Source organism: Chinchilla lanigera, unplaced genomic scaffold (assembly GCF_000276665.1).
Source record: "Chinchilla lanigera isolate Chin_1 unplaced genomic scaffold, ChiLan1.0 scaffold00006, whole genome shotgun sequence".
Classification (NCBI taxonomy): Eukaryota; Metazoa; Chordata; class Mammalia; order Rodentia; family Chinchillidae; genus Chinchilla; species Chinchilla lanigera.
This window is the reverse complement of record NW_004955407.1, coordinates 1661638-1677781: the sequence shown is the minus strand read 5'-3', so window position 1 is coordinate 1677781 and position 16144 is coordinate 1661638.

The window sequence follows — 16144 nt, the reverse complement described above, 5'->3', positions numbered from 1 at the left end:
TCCTCCCCTTTGCATATGAGTACTTATCAAAAAGAGAGGCATAAGGATTAAAATTTTCAAATGAAATTTTTGTTTTAAACTCTTTTGGAAAATTATTCATTTTCTTATTAGTGACATATCCAAATGCCATAATTACACAATATGATGTGAAAAAAGTAAAACTAAACAACATGTTTAAAAGTACAAAAAATGGCTATTGTTCACATTTTCAGAATCTCATTAATATTTTTCAAGACTTAAAAGTGTTCATTTTCAATGATATTATTCAATGGAGATAATTTTCATTCTATTTATAATTACTTACTATAAATATATGCCTACTTTTTAAGAAATTTTTTAAGGTTAAAGTAATGCATTCAACATAACTTCAAAATGTTTCCTCCAAGTGATATTTAAATTTTGCATGAGTTTTCTGCCATCTTTCTATAGATTCAGAAGTTTCTAATTATCCTTAACTATATTGATATGAACTATAGCTTTTTACATGCAACTTTAATATATTTTAATTCTTAGATTTCTTTTATGCACAGTATATTTGGATCCAAAAAATACATATATTCAATGATTTTAATATATACTGTACTTGTATTTATTCTTACTTTGTCTCATTCTTATCATTTTATGCTTTCATTTGTAGATGGCATATGTGTTATGACCATGTAGTATGACATTATTTTAAGCACTTCCGTATCTCTTCATGATAAAATGAATGTCCAGTACCAGCCATGTTCTCAAGAATTAACCTTATTGTTTTGATTAGTGTAGCTTTGTGATACATTCTGAAGTCAGAAAATAAGGTTCCCTCCAACTTTGCTCTTCACTCTCTTGGTTTTTAGTGATCTTTTGTGGATCTATGACTTTCAAATATTTTTCTATATCTGTAAAAGTGCATCTGTTATTTGGATAGAGATGACTTCAATCTGTAGACTCCTGGATAGCACAGAAAAGACTAAGTGATGTTGTTATTTTGAACTTAAGATTTCAAATATATTTCAGCCTTCCATGTATTCATTACACCATTCATTGCAGCTGAGATGTAGAAACAATCCAAACACCCTTCAACACATCAACAGATACAGGAAATATGGTGGACAGACAGGTAACATGTGCAGTACCTGTGGCATAAAGTGGAAGGAAATTCTCTGCAAGGTGGGATGACATAGACTTTAAATATACTATATTAAAGTGAGATAAGACTTACATAAAGATAAATACTATGCAATTCCACACATGTAAGTCTTCCAAAATAGTAAAATGCAGAAGCAAAGAGTATATAAGTGGTTCCTCGTGGTTGAGACAGGAGAAATTGGTAATTACTAATTATTATCCATAAAGTTTGCATCAATGAAGATAAATAAATTTTAAATATGATAGTAATAGTGTCACTAATCAATGATAGCGCATTGTATACTTAAAAAGAAGGCATATCTCAAGCTATATATTCTTATTGCAATAAAATAAGTTTTAGAAAACAATTAACCTAGATTGAATCAATAAGCTCTTAACCAGATCATATTCCCCAATGCTCCTTTTAGGGTTGGCTCTGAAAGTAAATGGACAATTAAAATTATTTCATTAGGGAGAGTCTGGAGCACTTAAAAAGACTGAACAAAGAATTGACTCCGCTGCCAGGAAAATAAATTCACAAATGAGTTTCACAGAAATCCACTGTTCAAGAATCTAGTATTATAACTTACAGGAAAAAAGTGCAAAATGGAAGAAGAAAAATAAAGCATTGGTAAATTTATATATTTTAATGAAACATTACTATTTTTCAAATTAGAAATAATGTAAAATTCAAATGTAAAACAGTGAGAGTTAAGGGATTTCTAATATGTTTTCCAGATGAGGGGAGTAATATTAATTAGAATTCAGAACATTTTACATGAACATGTTTAAATCACAACTGACAGAAAGGATTTTGCTTGCCATTTTTCGAATGAACTTTCTCCAGATTGTCACATAGTTTAGTTTTTTAGATATCCAGAAATATTCCTTGACTTTCCTAAATATTGAAACACCTTTAATTCTTATTCTTCTTATATACTTTATTTCCTCTCATGAAACTTACTAACATCTGAAATTATGCCTAGTTATTTCACTGGGACAGCAAAACTGCTCTTCTTAGTTTTTGTTATATACAGATCTACAGGTTGGAAAACAAATGCTCTGTGGGAATTCGTTGCCTGAATCAAAGAACATATATATGAGTTGATCAATCATCCAATCATACTGATGCTTTCCTTTTCACAACTAATTTTTATTTTTTTATATTTGTATTTAATAATATGAAATCAAATCTGCCATATTAATTTGGTTAAGGGCAATTTTCTTTAATTTTATTAATTCAGTGTTTGTTTTCTCTGCATTGTCATGAAGGCTGTCAGTTGATTACTTTAAAAATAACAAGGACACACGGCCATCTCTAATATCTTAAAATTAAGTCTTCCATTTCATGAGCATTTGAGGTTTTTTTTTTTTGTCTTTTTGAGACAGGGCCTGGCTGTGCACTCAGGCTGGCCTTGAGCTCACTTTGTAGCCCAGGTTGGGCAGCGCCACACGTGGCTTGAGATATTTTTTGAATAATGTATTTTTTGTTTCTGGCCATGAACACATTTTGCAAATAAATCTTTCACAAATACTTTGAATAGTTTATTATTGTATTTAACTAGGATTTTCATGTAAGAACTGATGTTTTGTAGACTAATGATTTATAGTTTTTCTTGATATGTAATTTGTATAAGCTACATATACAAAAATTATTAATTATGTTTATACCTTATGTTCAATTGCTATACATGAAATTGTCATTTAATATAAAAAGAAATGTAATCATCAAGAAAAAGTCACCTAAATTTTATTGGTATTTACATACACTCAGAAAATACTTAAAGCTATTACTGTTTCAGATTAGTTAAGTATTAAGTCCTTTCTTCAACCATAGCCAGTGTATCACAATAAAATTTGAGAATAGTTTTAACTGTTAGAAAAAGTTATAACTACTAATTATATCTAAACAGTGTATAACTGTACTTATGATTATTTTATAAAAATATGTGATAATATATTCTCATTCTTTAATTACCATTGGTAACAATTTAGAATGGCATAAAATTGAATTCACAAAATCTATATTTCATGGAAAATGATTGAGGGAGATAGATGTGAACATAATCATTGGAGGATATTTTGGGGATACTATCTGTGAATGGATAAGCAGAGAGAGGATGGAGACATGAATGCATTTGTTCTGTTTTTCCTTTTTGATAATAATATTTTTCTTTAGTTTCAGACATTTTTATGCTTTTAATTTAATTTTTATTTTGTTATTATACTTAACAATGATCACAAGCTTTAAATATTTTAATAGTAATATTTAGTATCTCAAAAATTATTTCAGGAATAATATTCCAACAAAAGTTATCATCTAGTTAACTATTCTACTTGTCATTATTTACATTGTGTACCTGTGACCATAGGAGTTGTTATTATTCTCACACCAGATTTAGCACGTTTAATATTGACTCACATTAGAGTTCAAGAGTGAAATCATTTAATTACTCTACTTATGAAAGTGTGCTTTTTGTTGCTGTTGTTTTTTATTTTATAGCTCAGACTAGTCAAAAGCATATGTACTTCCAGGCTGACCTCAGACTCATGGTAATCCTGGTTTAGCTTTCCAAATTCTGGCATTACACACAGGTGTGTATCACTATGCTGAGCTGAGATAGATATTTTTGAAATCTACACATTTCCAAATTGCTTTCCATAGAAGATAGTGAAGATACATTAAGTCAGAATACCTCAAATATTTGAGTTTATTACTGACACCAAAAATGAAAACAACTGACATGTTTTAGTTTTGCTCTAACATCATAAAACATTTAGAGTTGTTATAGCTCATTCCTTATAAAGATCATGTAACTCATAATCAGTGGGACCAAATAAATTGTCCAAAATAAGACCTGCTCACAAATGTCAAATCTAGGATGGCTATATCAAGCTAATTGTGATGCTTTACTTATTATTCTTCATTATATCGTATTGTTTATCCATGCCTCAAAGCCCAGGTTCTTTATCAAATTTATAGAAAGATTCCTCTCTAACTTGTACATTTCCTTTGTTTTATGCGAGTAATAACCTTCATGTATTATTATAAGTAATCTTGAGAAGGATTCTGAACTTCATGCTTAGTGTTTAAAATTTGGCTTCATAATATAAGAGTTGTATGACAATTAGTGAACCTTAACTTTTCTGCACCACATAAGATTGCTATAGAATTAAATATTTAGCATTCAGAGGCTGTGGAATAACCCCCCAGTGAATCCTTGCAGTCAAAATTATCATAATTTTACTACCTATACATTTTTGCTGTAAAATTTAATATCTATAGCCTTACCTTCACGTATTTTGAGTAACTTTGGAATCTACAGAAAAATCCAAACACTTATTTTCCTTTTTTATTTTTGTTTGTTTGAAGCCAAGTTGACAAAGTAAAAGATAATTAACTTTCATGAAAATGGAAAACTGTCCCCAGATATACCAAGCTAGTCCTAAAAGTAAAAGCAATTTCTCTGTTTTTAGAAAAGACAGGGTTGGGTGTCATGGTTCACGCCTGTAATCCTAGCACTCATCAGGCTGAGGCAGGAGAATCATTGAGAGTTTGAGGCCAGCCTGAGCTACAAAGACAGTTCGAGACCAGTCTGAACAGCATAGTGAGACCGGGTCTCAAAAAAAAAAAAAAAAAAAAAAAAAAAAAAAAAACCACAAAGAAATGACAGTTAAGCAAACGGATAATTAGCATGAGGAAATGTAGGCTCTGGCCTCTAAAGACAATATCAGGAAGGTACTCTAGCACATAGAAAAAGTGAAGTTTCTAGTGTTTTATCAGAATCTAGTTGACATCAGAAAATAAAAAAGAGCAAATCCCAGTCTTTGAGAATGGGAAGTACGCATAAACTGAGAGATCCTGAAGGAAAAATAAATATCTACTAGTAGAAATAGAGATGACAACAGCCTTCTACCAGAAATACATAAGGCAGAGACGTTGCCTTGTTTGGGACTGTTGGGGTCTCCTCCACAAGTGCATTCTGGGTTCTTCCTAATCTGAGCAAAGAATTTGTCAACACAAGTACAAAGGCAGTGAGGCCTGCATTTTAAAGGTAGAGAAGGAAACACGCTCTGTAGAACAAGTTTTCCCCAACTAAAATTAGGAAAATGAGTCCACTCTACAGGGTGAGAGCAGACCACCATGCAGGAGAGAACAGCGGCCCAGCGATCAGTGACAGCTGTCTTTTCTGCATCTGTCTCGTCTAGGCCATCCTGCTAGAAACCTTCTCAAGCTCTTAGGAGAATGACTGAAGACAGCACTTTCTGGTTCCAAATGCAGACCGCTGGGAAAGGTTTAGCTAAAGTATCTAGAACATTGAAATTGACAGGTCACACTCACTGCCACAGCCAGTTTGCTATGCCTTGATCTCATGCCTAGATAGAATGTAAGTATAGATTTAATGTAGCTTAATTAAGCAGTTTAAATGAATACCAACCAATACACTATTTTGAACAAAAACAATACAATACATGTTTACCCCAAGGTCACATGAACTATCCACCTACATAGAACCTATTCTTATCCAAATTTCAGAAATTAAACATCTGCTCTTACATCACAAGGGAGCTAAACTGGAGTCCAGCAGCAGAAAAATAACAGAAAATATTATAATAGTTGATAGAGAAAACATACATCTATACAAACAAGAGTGACAGAAAATCCAGAGAAATCAAAAAACAACCCAGAACAGACACACTAGTGAGAAAACACGAAGTGTCCACCAGTAGCCACTGTGCCATACAACAAGCATGTCCAGAGCATCCACAGACTCCCCCTGCTGTCCTGAGAGGCCCCTTGCTCTCTCCCCTGGCGCAGGCTTCCTTAATGCCTGCTTGGGAAGGGTGAGGGTTGTCGGGCTCTTTGGCTCCACCTTTCTGCAAACCGTGTTTCGGCTGTAGTTACCTGCAGTCTTTTGACTCTGTGCAAAGATCCAGACACCTCAGTCAATTTAGGAAGAGGAAGACAGCAATTATTTTGCTGAACAAAAGGGTTTATGTCTCCCTCTGCCTATGACCTATCACTCCCACTGCCGTATGAGGAATACCCTGCACTTCCTTCCATATTCTAACGCCAGGGACTTTTGTCTAGCACTTTGCTAGGATTTGTCTGCCTCAGCCAACCCAGTCTGCTCCTTCACATTCAGATCCCAAACAGTTCTGTATTCTCTCTTTTCTTCTATTCTTTTTCTCAATTCTTGAATATTCTTGAAATATTTTTGCTCTCTTTTTTAAAAAACTTTTTTCCTTTCCTTTTTATTTTTAACCTTTTTCCTACCAACTCTATTCTCTTTGCTCTCCTGTATTTTACCTGTCAGCCTGGCATCCCTCACATCTTCTCATATATATATATATATATACTACCAACTCTATTCTCTTTGCTCTCCTGTATTTTACCTGTCAGCCTGGCATCCCTCACATCTTCTCATATATATATATATATATATATGGCATGCCTGTATGCAAAAAGAATAACCATAGTTCAGTGCTTTAACTTGAATGGTGCTCTGCAGGGTCATATTGGGTTAGACCTTAACAGAATCATGCTTAGAGGATGCAAATGACACTAGCCACCGGTATCTTAACAGGTTTCAACAAACATGAGGATCACTTAACCTCTATGCTTTCTCTCCTTGTATCACACCTCCACCCACAAAAATAGGTTTTAAACCCCCTCAACACTAACCCTTTACTCCAAGTATGAAATACCTCCAACAGAGTCCGGCTCCTGTTTATACTTCTCCTTAGTAATATTTCTCTTAGTGTCCTCTCATCCTACTGAGTTTCCACACCCCTACTTTCTTCCTTCTCCCTCCAAACTGCACACTAACTGCCAGTAACAGTTCAGTATAGCCTGTAAAGGTCAGCGAGAGCAGGAAGAAAGTTTAATAATGAGTTGTAGTGTGTGTGACAAATGAATGATCAGATCCATTGATAATATTAGAACCAGTAGAAATTATTTCCTTACAGCATAGCAATAGGGTCCAAGTCAATTTAACTGCAAATGTTGAAGTGATAAACAATAACTACTGAGAAAGCCAAAATATCACTGAAAAACCAAATCTGAATAAATAGATCTTCATACCAGCAAAAATTCTACGTTACGAAAACCAAAACCCAAAATAGTAGGTTTAAAAACAAGGCAACAAAATGCTTCCAGAGAATCTCAAGTCTGATCCACAGGGCATCAGTGGAAAATAATCAAGCACCATATACCTAAACTCCACAAAATTATTAAAGAAGAAACAATGGGCTTCAGCGAGCTCAAAAATGGCATATCTCAAAAGACAGTGCGACTGTCAAAGTGACCAGCATGGATATGGAGGGAGCAAAGAAGAAATTAGAAGAGCTGCCCAAATCTGTCCATGGATCACAAATTTATCCAACAGATAGTTTCCACAAAGGGTGACAAGCAGAATCCCAGAAAGCATTCCACTAAATTCAGAAACAGCAGCTATGACCAACTTGAAGACAGTTTCAGGGCCTGAGTACAAAATGCATTGCATGGTGAAATATTAAGAGGAATCTAAAACTGTAAAATACCAAGAAAATTTATCCAAAAGCTACTAAGACTACTTGGAATTAAAGGGAAATTAGAGGACATCAAACATGATATTAAAAATCTTTTAAAAATAATCATAGCAGAAAATTGACAAGTATGGGAAAGAAATTGACAAAAGTATACTGAAAGAGCACGGAATTCGTTCTGTGAGATAAATTCGGCTCTGCCAGGCCAGGACTAAAATGTGGTTAGTGTGTCTTGCAGACATGAACAGCTAAGGCATCGTGGGATAGTTTTTAAAGGTTAAGAATTAAAGTAGAATTTTGTTTCACAGAAAAATAATCCTTAAATTTTTGTATTTACACTCATGTGCACATACGTTAAGTAGCGTAGAAGAGAAAAGAGAAGAAATGTGATCTCTACAATTATCTATGCAGGTGAAATTGATGTTCCTAGAAATGTCATTAGTAATTAGTTTGATGTTATTAGCATATCTAAATAACCAATCCTTAATTGTCCATTCAGTTTACTCATTTATTTAAGAGGCTCCATTGATATGAAAATGTGGTGTGAGCCATTTTATAAATGGAAAACACAAAATTCGCAGTGGTATGGATACTTCACAATTGAAGAAATGCAAATAGTTTGCTAAAGATAGAGGTGGAGATGGAATTGGACAGAAATTAAAGTAAATGGAGGATGTTGCTCTGATCGGAGTGGATTATGCTGGCAGCTGGAAATCCAACCTAAAGATGCAGAGGGGGCAGGCACTATGACTAAGCATTGTTTTAGAAGTACAGATGAAGTTATTATTTTAGAAATAGAGTTATCAGCAGTAGGTGGTTTTAGGAAATGGAAATAAAATATTTATACCAAACAAGTAGAATAACAAAAATTTACAATAGAACCATAGCAGATATTTCTAAACTCTTCTCCACATTATTTTCAGAAACTATAGCTGTTATTCAACCACCTTATAAGTAGGGTTATTCATTGTATTTAAGTGCCATGATAGAGTTATGTTCCATATGCAAAATGTAAGATGCTGCAAATTCTATTGAGTCATAATATTGTGCCCCTACTCAAGAAAAGTAATTGTATGTTACCCAATGATAAATTGTCATTAACTGTAGAAAAAGATATCAAATTCATAGATACAAACAAGAGAGCATGCCTCTTAAAATTGACAACGTATATGTTTAATTATGTAATAGGATTTCTGACAGCAAAAAGCAGTGTTTTTTGTAACACACAGTTAACAGAACAAACAGTTTTGGAATAAATAAAATATGTCTCAGGTGTAAGAAGATTCACAGAATTTTCAGAACAAAGAAAGGTGCAGGACAGATTTCCCAAAATGACAACTATAGGAGGATAATTTTCTCTGCTTGAACCACATGATTAGTGGAAAAACAGGGGTGAACCTCTCAATTTTTACCATCTCTACTATTTTTGCAAATAGAATTCATATATTTACTATGCAATATCAGATAAAACAATTTCCTTCCTCTTGCTGGCCAGCCACTGCTAACTAGTATTCTAAGTAAAATAATATGACTAGTTTTTACTTCACAGGAAGTTTATTAATTAATAGAATTGAATAAATTTGCTAACTTTAAAAAGGTTTAGATGCCCTTTCATTAGAACCCTAAGAGGTGTTCATAAGCCATTAACTGAAAATCAATTTGTCCAATGAGACAATCACTGTATCACCATTGACATGTTAATATAAAATCAATTTAACTACTTTTCTCATTTGGTTGATTGAATCTTCTAATTACTGCTTAAATTTCCTGATGATTTTCCATCTGCTCCCACATGTGTACATTTTTGAAATACAGTCTTACAGTATTAGAGATTTTAACTCAGAAAAATGTCATATTTTAAATTTTAACTTATAAAAATATATTATGGGGAAGCATTTTCAGAACTGACACATAAACATCATTCTAGTTGTAGCTGGAGCAGAAATAATAACTCAAGGATATGTTTCATATTTGTTTTTCTGGTTTTAAGAAAATATTATATGCATGCTAATAAAGATGACTAATTAGAGTTAAATTGTATTTATTTACTTAGTTATTTCCAATATTCTTACTGTGGTAAAATTCACATAGCACAAAATTTACTATTATCTTGATTATTTTTAAAGTTATAATTTAGTGGTGTTAAGGATATTCAGAATGTTGCACAAACATAACCATCATTTACCTCCAGAACTTTTCATCTTTTAAACTGAAGCTCTACCTATTAAAACATATTTTCTATATTTCTCCACCTCCAGGCACTGCTAACTACAATTCTACTAGTAGTCAATTTTTTTCTACTCAAATCACTTTGCATTAGTGGAATCAAACTCTTGGAATCAACTAGTGTTTGTGTACTTGTGACTGACTTATTTCACTTAGCTAGTAACCACAAGTTCTCTCCATTCTGTTCAAAAGTGCAGAATGTCCTCCCATCTCTGTCTCTGTCTCTGTCTCTCTCTGTATTATTCTGCTTAACTATTCTTCTGCCAATGAGCCCTTGGTTACTTACATAGTTCACATTGTTTTGAAGAAGACTGTTTTAAAAATAGATGTACAACCATCTCTTTGAAATTTTACTTCATCTTGTGGATATGCACCCAAAAATGAAATACTGGCTAATTTTTCATTTAAGGAACAGCCATACTATTTTGCATAGTGGTTAAACCATTTTACAATCCTGTCAGCAATTAAGGGGTAGTTATTACTTCATATTTTCAATAAAACTTGGTATTTTTTTTGAAATAACTATCCTAATGGTATGAGGTGAAATTCTCTAGTTTTGATTTCCATTTCCCAAATAATTAGTGATGGTAAACATTTTATCCCATGAGTTTTTGTTATTTAAATATCTTTTAAAATACCTATTTATGAAATTTCTCTATTTTTTAATCTTGTTGTTTTGCTTTTTGCTCTTATTTTGAGTTTTGGATATATTATATATGATATATTCTTTATAAAAGTTATCTGAGTCAAACAGCTGCATGTAATGCAAATATATGCATATTCCTTTAGAAAGTATATGAAAGAAAAAATGACCATCAAGACAGAGCTCAAATTTTGTAAATGCCTAAAAGTATTTGCATTGAAATATAAATTGAAAAACGTACAGCACTATATGTAATTCAAATAGTACTAACTTCTTCTTCTAACTATCCTTGTCTCCTTGTCTTCCACACTTCCAAATTTTTCACAATTATTTGTACCTTTGAAGTCACACCATTTTATTAAGCATTCAATATACTGCACAGTGGTTTTATAAACACAAACAATGCTTGTGAAATAATAAATACATTCTGACAAATTTTGCCCAAATATAAAGAAAAATGTTCATTTCAATTAAGTAAACATTCAAATTTAGAAGTTTAAAAATTTATTAGATTTTCCTATTCAAATTTAAGGACCATGCTATTTCAAAAATTTGGTGACACATTAAAAGTAAAAATTATTGAAAGTGTAGAATCTCAAATATAAAATTCAAATTTGAATCTCTCTTCTTCCCATAGTTTTTTCAAACAACATATGGTAACAATCAAACAACAAAACACTTTTCATAGGAGAAAAGTATTTGTGTGAAAATGATAATAAAATTGCAAAAGACCTTGGAGGAAACTGAGGTGGTCGCACTAGAATTCTCTAACTTGTTATAGTAATGTGAGAAGACAAAGAACTTCATAGCATAAGCAATAAGGACCCCCAAAATTTATATCTAGATTATTTCCAAGCATATAACTCTTTCACCTGTAATGCAATGCATATTTATGAAATTAAATCTTTCAAATTAGCTATTCAAGTTTTGCAAATCATTCTGATATTTGCAATGATGGCTTTTAAGTTTCTTTCTTTGGTTAACCAATTTAATGTTTCCAAACCACAGTTTCTGTCAATTAGCTCTGTATTTACAGTTAGCTGCTTAAATTCATGTGTAATTATAGGAATTTTGAAAGTGGAAAACATCAGTGATTCCTTTATAATATCTGTGAATGCGCTATTGGCTTTTGTATTTATTTTCATGATGTCTCTTTTCAAATAGCACCCTACAGTATATTTTACTTTGGGTTGAACAGTGAAATAGACCACTGATGAAAGAGAATTCATCCAATTGCTATGAGCAAAGTAGCTTTAACTTCCTTTAGATATCCGCTAGCGAGATATAAAATGACACTTACCGGACACATCAGTAGCACAATAGGGCCTTTATTGATTTTCATATCATGTTCTTTAGTCTGAGATGGCTCTCTTGAGAACACCACTTCCCAGCAGGAAAAAATTGCCTTTTCTATGTTTGAATTCTCAGGTCTATTAATGCATCCCTAGCTGGAGACAGTGTCATTTTAGTTCTATTTCTTTGTAGTTGATGTGTCTACACCTGGCTATTGTAGTGCCCTAATGGATCCTAGGGTTATAGGTCAAAGTATGAAAACAAAAAATGAAATTGCTTACCCTGTGAATCAATAAAAAAGACTCTTAACACTTTTTCTGAGTATAAAATGTGCAACCAATGAAGTGTGATAAGTGCATTCAACCTTACACTAAAACCATAAATAGAAAATCCCTAACATTCAGCATTTATAAACTCAGAATGTAGATAAATCATTGCTATTACTGTTCATCACGCAGTATCTAGATCAAGGTCGGAAACCAATGTACATTTACATTAACTACAATGTCATGTTACACTAACTACAATATCATAACTCAAAATGGCACTGGATAATCTTGTAGTATCATCTTCCATAAAAAGTCCAATTTAATGTAAAACTTCACATAATATATATAGTCATCAGGAGTATTTTCATTTTTTGCTCTGACCCCACTAAAGTAATCTATTTCAAGGTTAAATTGCATTTTGTGATCGCATATAGAAAATAAACGTGTGAAGTTTTTGAGATAAATTATAAAAAATAAAAATAGCAATATTTACAAATGCTATTCAATAATTTATTTTCAAATTTAGCTCTGATCCACTGAATTGAACTTTTATATTTTAAAAATTTTATACATTTTGAAATTTATTTTATCATTAAACATTTAATTTACCTTTTTGTTTTTATATAATCCTCCAGAGTAGTCTTACAAATGACTCAGAGAGTATTACCAAAATGAAGACTATGCCAAAATATTTTGAAAAATCTATCATTTCACAGCATGACATATTAAATTTTTTTTCATGGAATAGTGCTTTTAAAATATAGATTTAACATTCTTTATTTAGGTTCTTTCTTTTTATTCTATTTCTAACCTTTACTAAATTACAAGAAGTTGTTTTAGTCAAAATACAGTAGAGGTAAAGGAAGAATTTCTACAATAATATGTAATAAAACTCTTTTGTCAAGATTATGATCTGTTTGTGATGTAGTCCTTTATAATAAGAAGGACTTTATAATAAGAAATACATATATATTCATATAGACTTCTCATAAACTATTAATCATCAGAACAAACATCCTTGATGAAATTTTGGGCAACAAAGACAAGTCAGGTGGAATCACAATCTCTGACCTGAAATTATACTACAAAGCTACTGTAGTAAAATCAATCTGGTATGGCTAAAAAACAGACCTGAGGATCAATGGAGCAGACTGGAAGAAACAGACACAACCACAAACACACTCAGCCAGCTAATCTTTGACAAAAGGGCCAAACAAATTCACTGGCAGAAAGTGGTACTGGAAAAATTGGCTTGCCACCTGCAGGAGACTGAAAAAAGTCTCAAGTCTATCCCCATGCAGTAAACTCAAGTCAATATTAACACAGATATCAATATTATCAATATTAATATTAAATATTAAATATTTAATATCAATATTATATCAATATTAATATCAATATTAAAACAGAAACACTAACTCTATTGGAAGAGAAAGTAGGTAAAAATCTTGAAGACATAGGGGTAGGCAGAGAGTTCATGAACTAAAACTAAACCGTACAGGAAATACTTCAAAGAATCAACCACTGGGATCTCATCCTACTGAAAAGTTTCCTCACATCTAAGGAAATCACCAGCAGAGTAAAAAGAAAACCCATAAATTGGGAAAAAATTTTGGCTCACTGTCCCTTGGACAAAGGTCTTCAATCTAGAACATACAAAGAATTAAAAATCACCAGCCCCCCACCCCCAAATTCAAAGAGCCAGTACAAAAATGGGCAGCTGAGATGAACAAGCACGTCTCAGATAAAGAAATACAAATGGCAAATAAATACAGGAGAAAATGTTCAACATCATTAGTCACTCGAGAAATGCAAATTAAAACATTGAGATTTCATCTCACACCAGTAACAATGGCTAGCATTAAGAAATCAACCAATAACAAACGCTGGAGAGGTTGTGGAGTAAAAGGAACTCATCTCCACTGCTTGTGGCAATGCAGACTGGTAAAACCACTGGAAATCAGTTTAGAGATTCCTCAGCAAACTAGGTCTAGAGGTCCCATTCAACCCAGCCATTGCCCTTCTGGGTATTTTCCCAGAAGACCTGAAAACATCATATGACAGTGATATATGTGCATCCATGTTCATAGCAGCGCAATTTGTAATTGCTAAATTGTGGAAACAATCCAAATGTCCATCCACTGAGGAATGGATAAAAATATTGTGATACTTTTATATAATGGAATATTACTCAGCTATAAAGAAAGATAAAATTGAGGTCTTTACAGGTAAATGGCCCCAACTATAGACTATACTCATAAGAAATAAACCAGACTTCCATGTGTGAGCAGCACATTGTCTCACTAGTGTAAGAACCTGAAAGAGTGAATAAAAATTAGGAGGTATGACAGACATTGTGAAATGAAAAGAAAATGCCCAAAAGTAAAGAGCAACTGGGGTGAGGGAAAAGAGAAAAGAAAGAAGGGGAAATTATGTATGTATATACAGGATGGCTAACATAGTTGTATTACTGACTTCTATTGCAGTACTGAAAGGAACAGTTAAGGATTAATTACTTGATCAATCTTGCCTGTCTCTATTTGTTTTCCTAAGAAACCACTTTGAAGATATCAATATGTAATACAACAACCATTGTTAATTTCCTACCACTTTGTCTGTAACTCTGTATTGCATGTATTGTTCTTATGCTGTTTTGTAAATGGATGTCTGTTAATATGTTTTCCTTCTTTGATTTTTAAAATAAATTTTTTAAAAAAAAGAAATTTTTACACAAATTTTGAGGTCAGAAATCATTATTTTAATGGTTAGAAACAACCATTTCATCTCATGTTAATCACATAAAGTCTACAAAATGTTATAGATAACTTTTTACAGTCCCAAATGAATGTTTAAAAAATAATCTTTTAACCTCTACTAATTGTTTAATTTATAGCAATTTTTATAATAACATTTAGTTTAAAAGAATGTAAATAAATGTTTTTGCCTAGTGCAGATTCTGTTAAATTATATTTAAAATACAAGGGGTTGCTCAAAATATATTTAAAGTAGAAAATATGAAAAAAGCAATACAATTCATCACTTAGACTACTAGAACAAATTTCTAGTACAATGTTCTGTGAACTACTGAGGAACCATTATATTGCAGAAGAGCAAGACAGCTAAGCAGAGAGGGAGAAAAAACAATTTCTGTAGAGGAACACTGTTTAGATACCATTTCACAAGCAGTTTATATTTCCCTTTCTCAAATGTGAATGAATGTAAAGTAATTTGGCTGGCCACTATCATTATTCATAGCCATGAATAAAGATATAAGTGTTATATTTAAAGGCACAGAAAGAGCCATACATTTTAAATTATGTTGAAAACAAAAAGGAAATGGATTTCAAACTTTCCAGAGGAATAAAATAAACATTTGATAAATCTTCATGTAGTAAGATAAAACACTGACAGAGATAAGTATAGAAAAAAAGAATATAGGATTTGGTGTATGTATTATTTCAATTAATACTGGCTGAAGGTTTAGAATCAACTCTAAATGTTGTGTTATCTCTTTCAGTTCTAGGACTATGAAACTATCCATATGGTGTTCATTAGAATATGTTTAAAGAACAGAAGCATAATGCTAACAAGGAATTTTTTTTAAATTAAGGATATGAATGAAAATATAAAGTGCAGAGAAATTTAAGATTTCAGTTTGAGTTGTGGTCTTTGAATATACACAAACACACACACATAATGCGCACGTGTACACATATGCATAAGACCACTAGCAAATCATAATGCCTACAAAATTACTTGGAATGAAAATTATACTTTTATTAAACAAATGCAACCATTAATGCTTACTCTTTTATTCAACTATTATTTGCTTTTACAATATGTAATAGTTTAAATTTCAGCTATAAGTATGTACACAAATACATATGCAACACACACACACAAATGTTTAAATGTCTGATCCAAAATTCAGGAAAACTTATGTAAAAGTTACTATTAATGATCCAAAATCTGAGGATGGACCTTCTTTACTGTATACATTATTTGAAAGTATATTATTCAAATTGTACATATTGAATCTGGAGTGCAGAATTTTAAAAAATTAAGTACCTACAGAAAA